The following is an 11,606-nucleotide window of genomic DNA, read 5'->3' on the forward strand; positions in this document are numbered from 1 at the left end:
GATTTGAAGTTTCTAATTGAAGACCTTGACATAGGTAAAGTCCAAAAATGAGCAGATAAGTGTAGAAATATGTCCACATACTTGCACAAAATATGTGGGCTGGTTATTATATGACCAGGACTTAAGTCTGGAATGTTTCATGAAAAAGCCACATAACGAACATTTCAGATAGACAATGAGCCTTACATAACACCACCCTGTCTTGTGTCTAGATATACATAAAATTGTACACTTGCCAGGTGGCTGTGACATCTGTCCCTACCAAACAGGAAAACAACATACATCTCAACGTTCATATTAACACACACAACTGTAGTTCATTGATCTGTAAAGACATGTTGTATACTATGTCTAGAGACGTACATATTTTCTGTTTGTGGGGCTTGCTTTGACAAACATTTTTTTATAATAACTTGTATCAAATTTGTTGTGTTGCAACCTTTACCGACAAACATTACATCTACCTTGATCAACTGTCTATCATATGCAAATTACTTTCAGGAATTTCGCAATTGTGTATTGACATTTGACATGATTCTTTTGTTAACCTACTTCATTCATTTAAATATTCATTAAATTCAAACCCTTTGTTGTCACGTGACCTTTGCTGACCGTAACCTTTGCTGATATTTGTTGCCCATTGCTAACTGGCCCAAATTTCTGAGGACAGAAAAAATTCTAGAGAAACATGAACAATTGCAGTGTTCTTCATTTCCTGTCGGTAGTCTCCACGCCTGACTGAACCTTACAAATAAAAAACATTATTACAATTGTTAAGTATATACCGTAAAAACGCCAGTTATCAAATGGAGCGAGTAACTGTTTTATCTTCTTGCATCATATTTAACCTATTGACCTCACAGTTTTGCCTCCTTATTGGCTTAGCAGTCGGCTGCTGATACTGGGACCTCGAAGCTTCCTATTCAGGGTGAAATACAACAGTTGTAATCACAGATAAGCTATGCTATCATAACAAACCGGTCTGCTCCAGATGTTGCGATATTGTCCTACCAGTAGGGGACATAGCACACTATATACGAATAACATGGCCCTATCGGTAGTACAGTCTCGGTAGAACATTCCTCGAGAAGAAATTTTCCCACAGCCTTCGCTTACACATTGCATCAGAGTTTTAAATACACTCAATCCCCAGTAAGGCCCGACCTTTTAAACCCCCCCACCCATCTCGGTATCAAAATACACCATGTTGGTGCTCGGGGGAGGAATCACGACAAAATGTCATTGATACAAGACGGGAGAAATTCCGACTTTGATTGATGTTTCTATATATAAATATTACTGGATTAACGTCATATTGATCTTCAAAACTTTCCAGAATGCGTTTGAAGTTTGGAGTTTAACGTTTTGATATATACACATGAATGGCGACCCTCACCGATGTAGATGACTAACACAACCCGGAACTATTTCAAGAATATCACTCTTGTGCTACGAAACTTATTTGAAAGTTAAACATTTCGGGTTTTTTTTAAAGGAAAAAATGAATGTGAGAATAAATTGCGAATGATTATGTTTTTGGTTTAATGAACGTAGTGATGGATGGTGGGAGACGTTTGGTAACATCGCTGGTGGACCCCATCCAAAGCTTATAAAACATTTAGATGTTCCAGATCAATCAATTGAAATTTCCAGTACTTACTTAATGATAACGCGAAAAGCAAACACAGACACTGGAAGATAAATTTGTCGTTCGGGATGTAATTAATGACTACTCCCCCTCCAGAGATACGCGCAGCTTCACCCCCTCCCCGAACATGTGCCCAACATCCCTGGCTTTAGTGTGGGAAAATCGCTGGCCTGTACGGTTGACATGAACTTAAAAATAACTCGATCGTTTATAAATTGTATATATGTATTACTTAGCTTGATTTAAGCGTGGTAGGTCCAGCCCTGTAGGATTGCATCACAGTAAATTTGGTTAGAAATAGACAAATGGTATGCTTCATCGTTATTTAGAGACATTCAGGTTGGCTGGGGTGAATTCAAAGAGGACGTTTATTTTTTTATAGGAAAAAGCAATAGCAAAGGTTCAACACAGCCGGTGAGAGTTTTTGTAAACCTCAAGAGTTAAATATGCCAAAGTTTAACGATCAATATATATGCTTTTATACTGGGTATATTTTTAATATCATTATTTTTTCACGAAACACAAAATTGTTTTATTATGTTAATCTCAAAAGAAAGCGAGTTGAGGAAACATTATCTAAAACGATTCTGTGTTAACGGTAGTGTGAAATTGAACGATAATTATAGTTTCACATGTATAGAATCCAGACATGGGAATTTGAGTGACTTTGAATGTTAATGATACTCTGGGACGTTATAGAAGTAGAGAAGTCTCGAATGACAATGCCTTTTGGGTTTCGTTATCGTGCCTTACTTTTGTAGGAAGTAGCTATGATACTGTAACAGTTTCCGCGTCGAACAGATCAAGATTGAACAATGATAAACTTTTGACATTACAGCGATCAATTACTCACTTTGTTTCTGATCATATGCATCAGTACAAAGACCAACTCCCCGGCGATCTTACCAGCACTGTTTTACGCCCGAGTAGCGCCGCTCTGTTGTGATTTTACTTGTGCGGATTCATATTGCTATCAAGGTCAAACACCTTGCCAACTAGTTTAACGTCGCTTATCTAAATTAATGAAAACTTTGACAGCTTTAGTGACATTTTTTATTCTTGGTGAATCCATCGCGTTTTTTAAAAATACAAAGTTGTTTGTTGGGTTATTTATAGTGGGAGACACATAAAGCCCCGAATGTTTCACATAGTTGATGAGCGTTAAATGCCGAGATTGTCTTTGAGTTGCCGGTTAAATCCTTTTGTGCTTACAGTCGTGGACATGCCCGGCATTGTCCTCACATACCTACCTACCTCCGTTAGGTGTGATACGGGCCTGGTTCTAGAAACACAAACAAGTAACCATTGTTCTAAATTATATGTTCATGTAATGCGTCAGTTTAATTTTAGACGTTGTTAATCAAGGCTGTGGATTTTCATTAGAAATGTTTCACCACCGAAGGAAGTCGTTTTCCGTTAATTCTAATCCTGATCTGGATATTTCTTAGTGTTTATTTTCACCCACACACAACCCATTACTGTGCTAAGGAATAAGGAGAATATTCTACCAGCTAATTTCTTGTCTGTGTAAATGGATGGATCGTCGGACAGTGTATTGTGTGACTTTACATTAACAAATGTTCCGAGTTTCAGAAACGGTAAGTTATTTCGATCTTCGGAGACCCAGACATCGCTTCCGAAAACAAGACGTTAAGATGTATCAGTACTTCATCAATCGATATTAATGGGGAAAAATTACTTCCGGAACACTGAAGCCAGTCTGCTCCTTGCGCGAGACATCTGACACTTTCATTTTACTCTGATTCTGTAAAACTTAATATACAATGTATGTAAATATGAAAAGGGTACACGGATTTAAATATCACACCAAGATTCTTGCTGGACGAAGAGTTCCATTCATCAGTTCACTTTTTAATTTCAATTATCACGAAATGTATTTATTCTAAACGTTGTTTCTCTGACGTGCTTGCAATAACATTCCTTTTACACCCAAAGATTTCTTCTGTCACGCAGGAGAGACAACTGTGCGTCGAAGTTTTACGATTTGTCTTTGTCACTTTGTCGTCAAGGTTGAGATTTTATATTTGAATATTTCTTAGACGTTGAAAGGGGTTTTTTGTCTAGTAGGAAGCTATTTCACTTAAGTTCAACAATCAGAATATTTATTTACATTTGTATAATGATACGCTTAAGACACGCATTTCTGTGTCGTGAGCTTTACTCAAATGTAGTGAAACCAAAGATAATTTCAACATCATTCTTTCTCTGATTCAGACTCCTAGTATCAAAACAGGAGCTCGTTTTCTGAACAAATTAAGTTTCTGCAGCCTCTCTCTAACCCTCTTCTCTCCAACTAATACGAAACTTAGACTTGGTAATTGCTTTGTTTGTGTTCCAGTGTGTCCTTGTTTGGGTTTAGAGCTTGTTGTGTTCACACGAACTGTTGCGTTCATTTGATCTCTGCAGTACGAGACACGTTCGCTTAATAATTGTTGTTACATCCATTCTTTGGCGTGGGCGATAAACGCTTAGAAAACATTTTTTTTATTTCTTTTTTTTTGTTGATGTTAACAATTTTTTAAAATGATTCTTTCATTTTCAGGATTTTCCTTCGACTGAACAAGAGAATAGATTATAAGGTAAGTAAGCATTTTACTGCACGTTTCATCATTTATAAAATATATTGGAGTTACCTCCCGTTAAACATAAAAAGGCCAGCGTTCTCAAGTGTGTGTGATTATTCACGTAACTAAAGATACAATTCTACGTTGGACACATAAGAGTAAATATTTTCGTCTTTATCAGTGCTATCGGTGCTAGTGTGTCTATAATGACGCAGTGGTCACCTATATAGGAGCGAGACGTCCATACGTCCAGTTATTCAAGGATTATATCAGCTTGACTGTGTCCTTTACTGAATTTTGTCGCAAAGATTTCTCCCTTTGTAAAATATTCTGTTCTGTTTTTTTCTTCATAATATTTTTCAGTGAACTGAATTCATCCTATTTTGGGATTTTGAAAGAGACTGTCATGTTTTGACGATACAAAGTGTCCTGTTTCTTTTTGAGTAAGCTTGTCTGGCTTTGATCCGTTCTTGCTGCGTGTTATCTTATCTTGGTCTGAACTGTCAACTCTGTCAGGAATGATTCTGGCATAGTTGTGGCCAGACCACGACGTTAGGCACCAGGAATGTCCATATTTATACGTGCTATCCGAATACTACATTAACTTACATCAGAACTGATAAAACTTTTCGACAACAGCAAGGTAATCGCTGGTCACTTGCTGACGGACTTACTGCCCAAAACACCCCACCCCCTCCTGCCTCCGCGTCTTGTTCCGCTGGTTGCAATGTCACCTTTGGGAGAAGGGTTGTAAATATTCAGGACTTATTTTACAAACGTCCAGGTTCGTTGCTGAAAACTGACAGCTTCTTTAAATCCATGAAATATTTTGTTGTAAAAATGATTAAATGACACCACAAAATGTTTGGACACCTGGGAATGAGAAGGGGAGGGAGACTGAGGTGGACAACTTCACATCTCTTCCTTTGCCTCTGAAGGGTAACGAGGTCCGTTCTGACCATTGGTAAATCAATAGCCGTATGTCTAAACACGGTCTCGTCCATGAGGTACAAAACTTCTTACCTTCTATCCCAGTGTAACTGGACATGTTTGTCTATATATTTTATGCCTTAACTTGACTTGTTCAACTCGTGTCTATACTAGCCCGACATAACGAGACAAGTCGGTCGTTATGGCCAGTGCTCTTAAATGGCGTATAATGATGATGTTTTGTAGTCAAAGGCCAATGGGCCACTTTGATGGCACAGGCACCACTGGCCAAAAGGATGACGGCATGCTTTCCATCAGTTCGTCGTCACTGTCGCTTTAAGTTAGTGTATACACTGATCCCCTGGGTCTTGGGTCCCTCTCCCTCCACAAACAAACGCCTGTGTTACACGTGCAATACCAGAGACTTCAATCGAGGACCAAATCTGTGAATTTGGAACTTGTTACATTTCAAAGTCGTTTTAAGTTTCGGTATTTTGGCTTCATTGATAACAGCTGATGGTGTTAGTGCTGTAGCACGCGGGCACGGGGAAAGCACGAGCCAAGCGTATCAAATAACGCCTGAGAACGGTTCCCACGTGCTCTAGTCGGCCACAAACTGCTCCCAGATGGTTTAGTGTGCCGGGTAAATTATAGCTGACATTCACTCATGTTAATAATTCGAAAATGAGTTGTAATGGACAACCGTTTTTCTACATCAGTGGCTAAAACAAGGCACTGCTTAGCGCCAGAATGCGGACCATTTCCCTTCTGTGATTCCGAAAACCTCAACATCCTTTTCTCCACTCCTTTAAGTTTGAAAACACCCTCCCCCTTCCCCCAGCCTGAAATAAAATAAATTCAATCGGGTTGACATCTCGACACTTCAGGATGCCATGATAGACCATACGGCTGTTTCTGTTGACAACAGGACTTGGATAAAATCATGTCGTCTGCTTGTCTTCAAGATCTTTCAGTAAATAGGGCGAAAGAACAAAGTAGCAACTCCTGCACATAGAGAGCTTTTAGTGCATCTTGTTTTCACAAAATGAATAGTTTTGCATTCTTGTGAGTTTTTTTTTTTTTTTTTGTTAAATTAATTTCGAAAACTAATAAATAAAATTCGACAATTTCCATCATCAACACTATTGCGCGAGAGCATGTAGCGGTACCCTCATTGCCTAGTTATGGCGGCTCCTTTCGGTACCTAATTACAGCTCGCACATGTAGCACTTTGGTTTTGTTTGAATTTTTAAATTGTGCGAAAGACTTTTAATATTTAATGAAAAAAGTGAGTAAACTGGTTGGGAAGTTTGTAAGGCATCGTTCCCATAATCACACCGGTGGGTATCACACTTCACGTGTGACCAGGGCTCTTTAAAGGGGCACGTTCGTCACCGAATCTGGCTTAAAGTGACAGATTCGTCCGAACATATCTTAATCAATTTCTCTTAAAGTGATACTTTTTTTTCTGAACACTATGCCATAACTTAATTTTCATGGGGAAATCCGTCAATTGTAACCTCGTTTAAAGAGATACATTCCTGCCACCTGTTTCGAATACTCCAAGGTGATTCCGACCAAGTTCACTGTTGACATCAGATGTTAGACCTGAAACCTCTGCGTCTTTACTACGTGATTCTAACACTGATTGTTTGTTGCCTTGGAAATCAAAATTATACATCCAGGACGTAGGTTGAACTAAATGACCACAGATACTCTCGGAACGCCATGACCAAACACTTCGATTGTCACCAGAGCAATATTTCAGAAAGCCGAATCTGCGATAATAATCTTTAAAGTTTTCGTTCTTAGACAAGTACAGCTGTATTACCAATATCAAGTTTCATTTGTACTTTGAAGACTAATACAATTCAAGCCGAAGAACGAATAGCAAGCAGACAAGTTTCAGTATTAGTGGCCACCCTGTTTGTTGCTTACGACTATCTGCATCTGTAATGTGAATAATTTAAATTTAGGACCAGTCTCTAAGCCTACACCTGTACTCTAATACCAATGGTCTGGTTTGGGGAGTTGGGAGGGGGTTATTAGAATGTTTTACGCAATTTGTAGCCACTTACTTATTCATACGGCGTGAAAAGTGAAACTATTATGCAATAATTCTGTCTTAGAAGAAACAAAAACCATCCTAAATTCATATTTTTTTGCAGTTATTAAGTAAAATTACGTTTTCATCTTAGGTTTAATGACTGTAGAGATTGAACGGAGATTCCGCGAGATAGGTTTATCTCCGACTCCGCTGTTTGTGGATCTGTGGTCCCGGGGGGAGAGGGTCTTCTCGTCAGTTTTCGGTAGTACAGCATCATCACACTTTGTGTGGGGTGATCAGATAAACTGGCTCGGGCTTATCGGTAGACGTATAAATACTTTATGGCGTACGTATGGAAAATTCTTTGCAATATCCCATGATAACGTGTTTGAAATTTCTGGCATCAGTTCCAAAGTTTTGCTAATGTTTGAAACTAGAATAGCTTTCATTTTCGATATGATGAAAATTATCCCCGTGGCTTTATGAATGAAATTAAACCGGAAAAAAATTTAACTGTTTGATAACACTTCTTTATCAGGAAAGTGCATCTGTAAGCTCGCGACTTTTGACATTAAAAAAACACTTTGGTGCACTTTTAAGCACATCCGGAAGCGGAAGTAGCCAAAAGGACCTCACAGTACATCGGTTTTTCAATGATGTTGTATATTTCATTATTTCGCTTTTGCTGATATTAGGCTATTGATATGATAAAAACAAACTTTGATCCAACATTAGAATCAATCTGTCTGTTTTAGACAAACGCAAAAAAAATGAATTTATTACTTAAAAGAGAACCATTTTAAATATATATTTATTGTATAGGAATTGGGTATTTAAAACACTAATGATGAACTTTAACTCGACTGCTTTGGTGATCTTTCTCTTAGTAGTGGTGGTTTCAATATACGTTAATACTTTGTTATAAAACGTGTTAGGAAAATTGTTAGCCGTCGTTCTTTCTCAACAAAAATTTAGCATTAATAAATGTTAGGTCTGTGATACGGGATTGGTGTACAGTCTCAGTGTGGTCAAAGGGTAAATGGGTTCTTCATAAATGAGTCGAATTTTTAATTTGACAGACCGTACTAATCACATGGCGACAGAAACGGAAGTTGACCTATTCAAATATATGCCATCTGGGTTTTGTCAGACAGTATATGTATATATACAACGCTACAGCGATATCTTACTTTTTACATACACACACGTCTGTGCGCGTGCCATGTTAGAAGATTGACGAATCACAGACGAGTATCGTTGTCGAGCCTGCGTAGTGTGACCGGAAGTTGAGGACACAAATCACACAACGATCAGGTTTATTGTAATCGATGTGTTTAAGTTTCTCATAAAAACGTTGAAGAGTATCAGTCCCAATGGCATGAACTGTGCTTTAAAATGTAACACTGACCCCTTTTATATCGGGGTCATAGTCGGCCCCTAAAATTCAAAGGAGCAGCTGGCGAAGGCCTGGCCGCATGTCCGGGGGTCGCGAAGAGCCCTTTGTTAAATACCGGTTAGGCACCATCGTCTTCTGTAATGCAAATATTCCCCACACCTGTTACACCGCCGAAGTGTGTTGGGTACCGGACAAAGCTCGACCCTACCTGCCTATTTAGTCCCTTCCACCTTAAAAGAGAGAAAGAGGAGGGTGGTTGATACAGTTGGTGGATCATTGTCTTTATTGTTAAATATGTTTGGGTACCCTATCTTATTCAGATATACTTCTTCACCTGATGAGAGCAGTAAATGTCATTGCTATAAGTCCTGTCACTATGATCTCGCAGAATTTTTTATCAGAGTACCATCTATCGTGCTGAAGTGTAGACAATTATCTTTATACTTATCCCTCTTTAACAAGATCTGTATAAAAATAATGATCATGATATTCACTTCTCAGTCAGTGTTGTGTTAACTTTTTTGTTACTCAGATTCGGTTCGATTAAAACTTCCTGCGTCAAGATAATAAAATTTCAAGCGTCTGTCGGCATATAATACTATTTTTTATAATTTTGTGGTGTTCCATTTAAATCTTAATCTAAGCGACATTCTTGTCTATAGGATAAACAGCTTAATTAAGGTAATGATATTTATTTACATACAAAAACGTATTCAAGCGTAACGGAATTAATTACAAATTTTGTGTATTTCTACTGTCGGTATTACAAAGTCCACGGCCCGCATTTCATTTCTCCAGCTAACAACAACAGGTAAAGGTTTTAACACCTGAGTTTCCAAATTACCTTCACCCCAAACAATAAGAACACCTGTTGTGCCGGAGCGATGACGCGGTGTATTCAAACAGAATTTCAGCACATGTATATATCATATATTCACTGCTAGAGTTTAAGACAAAGAGGTGCAGTGTCACACCATCTGTTCTGTGATTGTACTGTAGCGTTTGTTTATTTTATCTGTTACGGGGCCCGGGTGTTTTGAGTACCTGTAACGGGAACGAGCCACGGCTAGTACCGTTACTGAGGCAGATGGCTACACATATAGCAGGTGACAACGCTTTGAAAAAAAAAAATACAGCAAAAATATCCTGGATCGAAACAAAGAGTATTCGCGCCAAACGGTCCTGGATTATCGTGGCTCATCACCAACGCATTCCGGCACAGAAGCCGGCCTAAGCATTGTGAGACAATTACAATAGCACACAAAAGAATATGCTAATTAGTACTCAATTGACATGCGCAGGTTGTCAGCGTAATAACTTGCCGTACGGCTTTAGGAGGGGATAGAGTGTGGGAAATATCTCTCTGCTCCCCCTCATTAGAATTACCTCACATTATTATGTAAATAAACAAAATGGTGGAACATCTTTTCCATCCCTTCCGTCGGTCCAACATGGATTACAATATCAGTTGTAATGTTTGTTGTTGACATTATTTTATCGGTAGTGTTATTCCGGATAACCTTATAGTAAGTGATACTCCAGGGACAGATACGATTCACAAATAATCACCTGTTCCGGTATTATAATTGCCCCAGTGGTGTGGAATATTTATTACTTCACAAATCATCTGGTGCGAATCATTCTGATGTGGTATCATTGATTTTGTGTTATCGATCTATTGTCAACATCATCAATCACCCGACGTTATCGGTTTTGTAAACAACACATGTGACATAATATATCCATATCAAAATTTTAAATATAGACTTACAAGAGCGATTTAAATAATTGTAGTTCATAAAGGTTCAGGTTAATCTAAAAACACGTTAAAACCAGCTCGTAATATATATTACAATCCCTTCGGAACTAGAACATGTTATCGATATTCAAACACACGTGTCCACAGGGAACATTTTAACAGAAATTATACAAACAGTTTGGACAATATAATTAGTCAGTTAAATCTCATGTGTCCCATGACTGTGTAATAGAGTTGGATTTACGTTTAAAAAAGAATCTTATTACCACCAGTGTGTGGTGATAAACGGTTAAAAATCGTATATATGTCACGTGCATCAAATTGCCTTATTAATTAATTATATTCGATTTCCTTTGTGATATAAGATATATCTTGACATCATTTGTAATTAAACATACTTTGCCACTTATGACTTTTTAAGTCAATCAAGCGCAATATTGTTTATACGGGGCTATGTTTGAACCCGTACAGTTCCCTAGTTAGTTGGCAATTGAGTGTTAATTAGGTTATCAATAACTACTTGAACAGTTAATTCATTAATAAGCGGGCTCTTTAAATGTGAAGTAACGTGTTTTTTTGTTAACGCACAAGCACCGTCGGGCGACTCAATGACGTCACTCGTGTCCCGGGGTAGGGGGTGACACATTGAGATGGTCCTTTACAGTAAGATAACGCCATGGCCCCTTTGAGTCGCTGATTAGCCCTTTTCTGTGTTCCCACGGGGTGAGCACTGTTTTTTTCTACACACAGGTAGGTGTGATCTACCTGGCGCCTTAGCCCCTTGATTAGAGAACTTGGGCACCCGCTGCGCGGTCGTCAATACGCTTATCAATTAACACCCGTGCCCTGCTTTGTGTGGACACGGGAGATCGTTGATTTAATTAGCCTGGACAATAGGTAGATCAACAGGTGAAAGTTACCTACCTGAGCACCTTACAATGGGGCCCAATTATCACCACGAATACGGCGACCCCTCAAAAGTGTCAGACCGATCGTTTACAAACGTCCGAAATCGCGGGTCTGACGCTGGAAAACATCATCGTTTTGTGGAGTAAATTACCGGTATCAATATGCTGATTGCCTTTCAAGGGCACTAAATCAATGCAGAAAGTCCATAGTCAGAATGAAGTTTCAGAACGGCTATACCAGGGGCACTTATCTTTAAAAGGATTAAAAAAAAAACTATATGAGTTTGAAACCGTTCTGTTTGATAATAGGAGAAAACCTGTATTAATATATAT

Source organism: Ylistrum balloti, unplaced genomic scaffold (assembly GCF_031769215.1).
Source record: "Ylistrum balloti isolate Yb309-2 unplaced genomic scaffold, AGI_CSIRO_Ybal_v1 Utg371182, whole genome shotgun sequence".
NCBI classification, from domain to species: domain Eukaryota; kingdom Metazoa; phylum Mollusca; class Bivalvia; order Pectinida; family Pectinidae; genus Ylistrum; species Ylistrum balloti.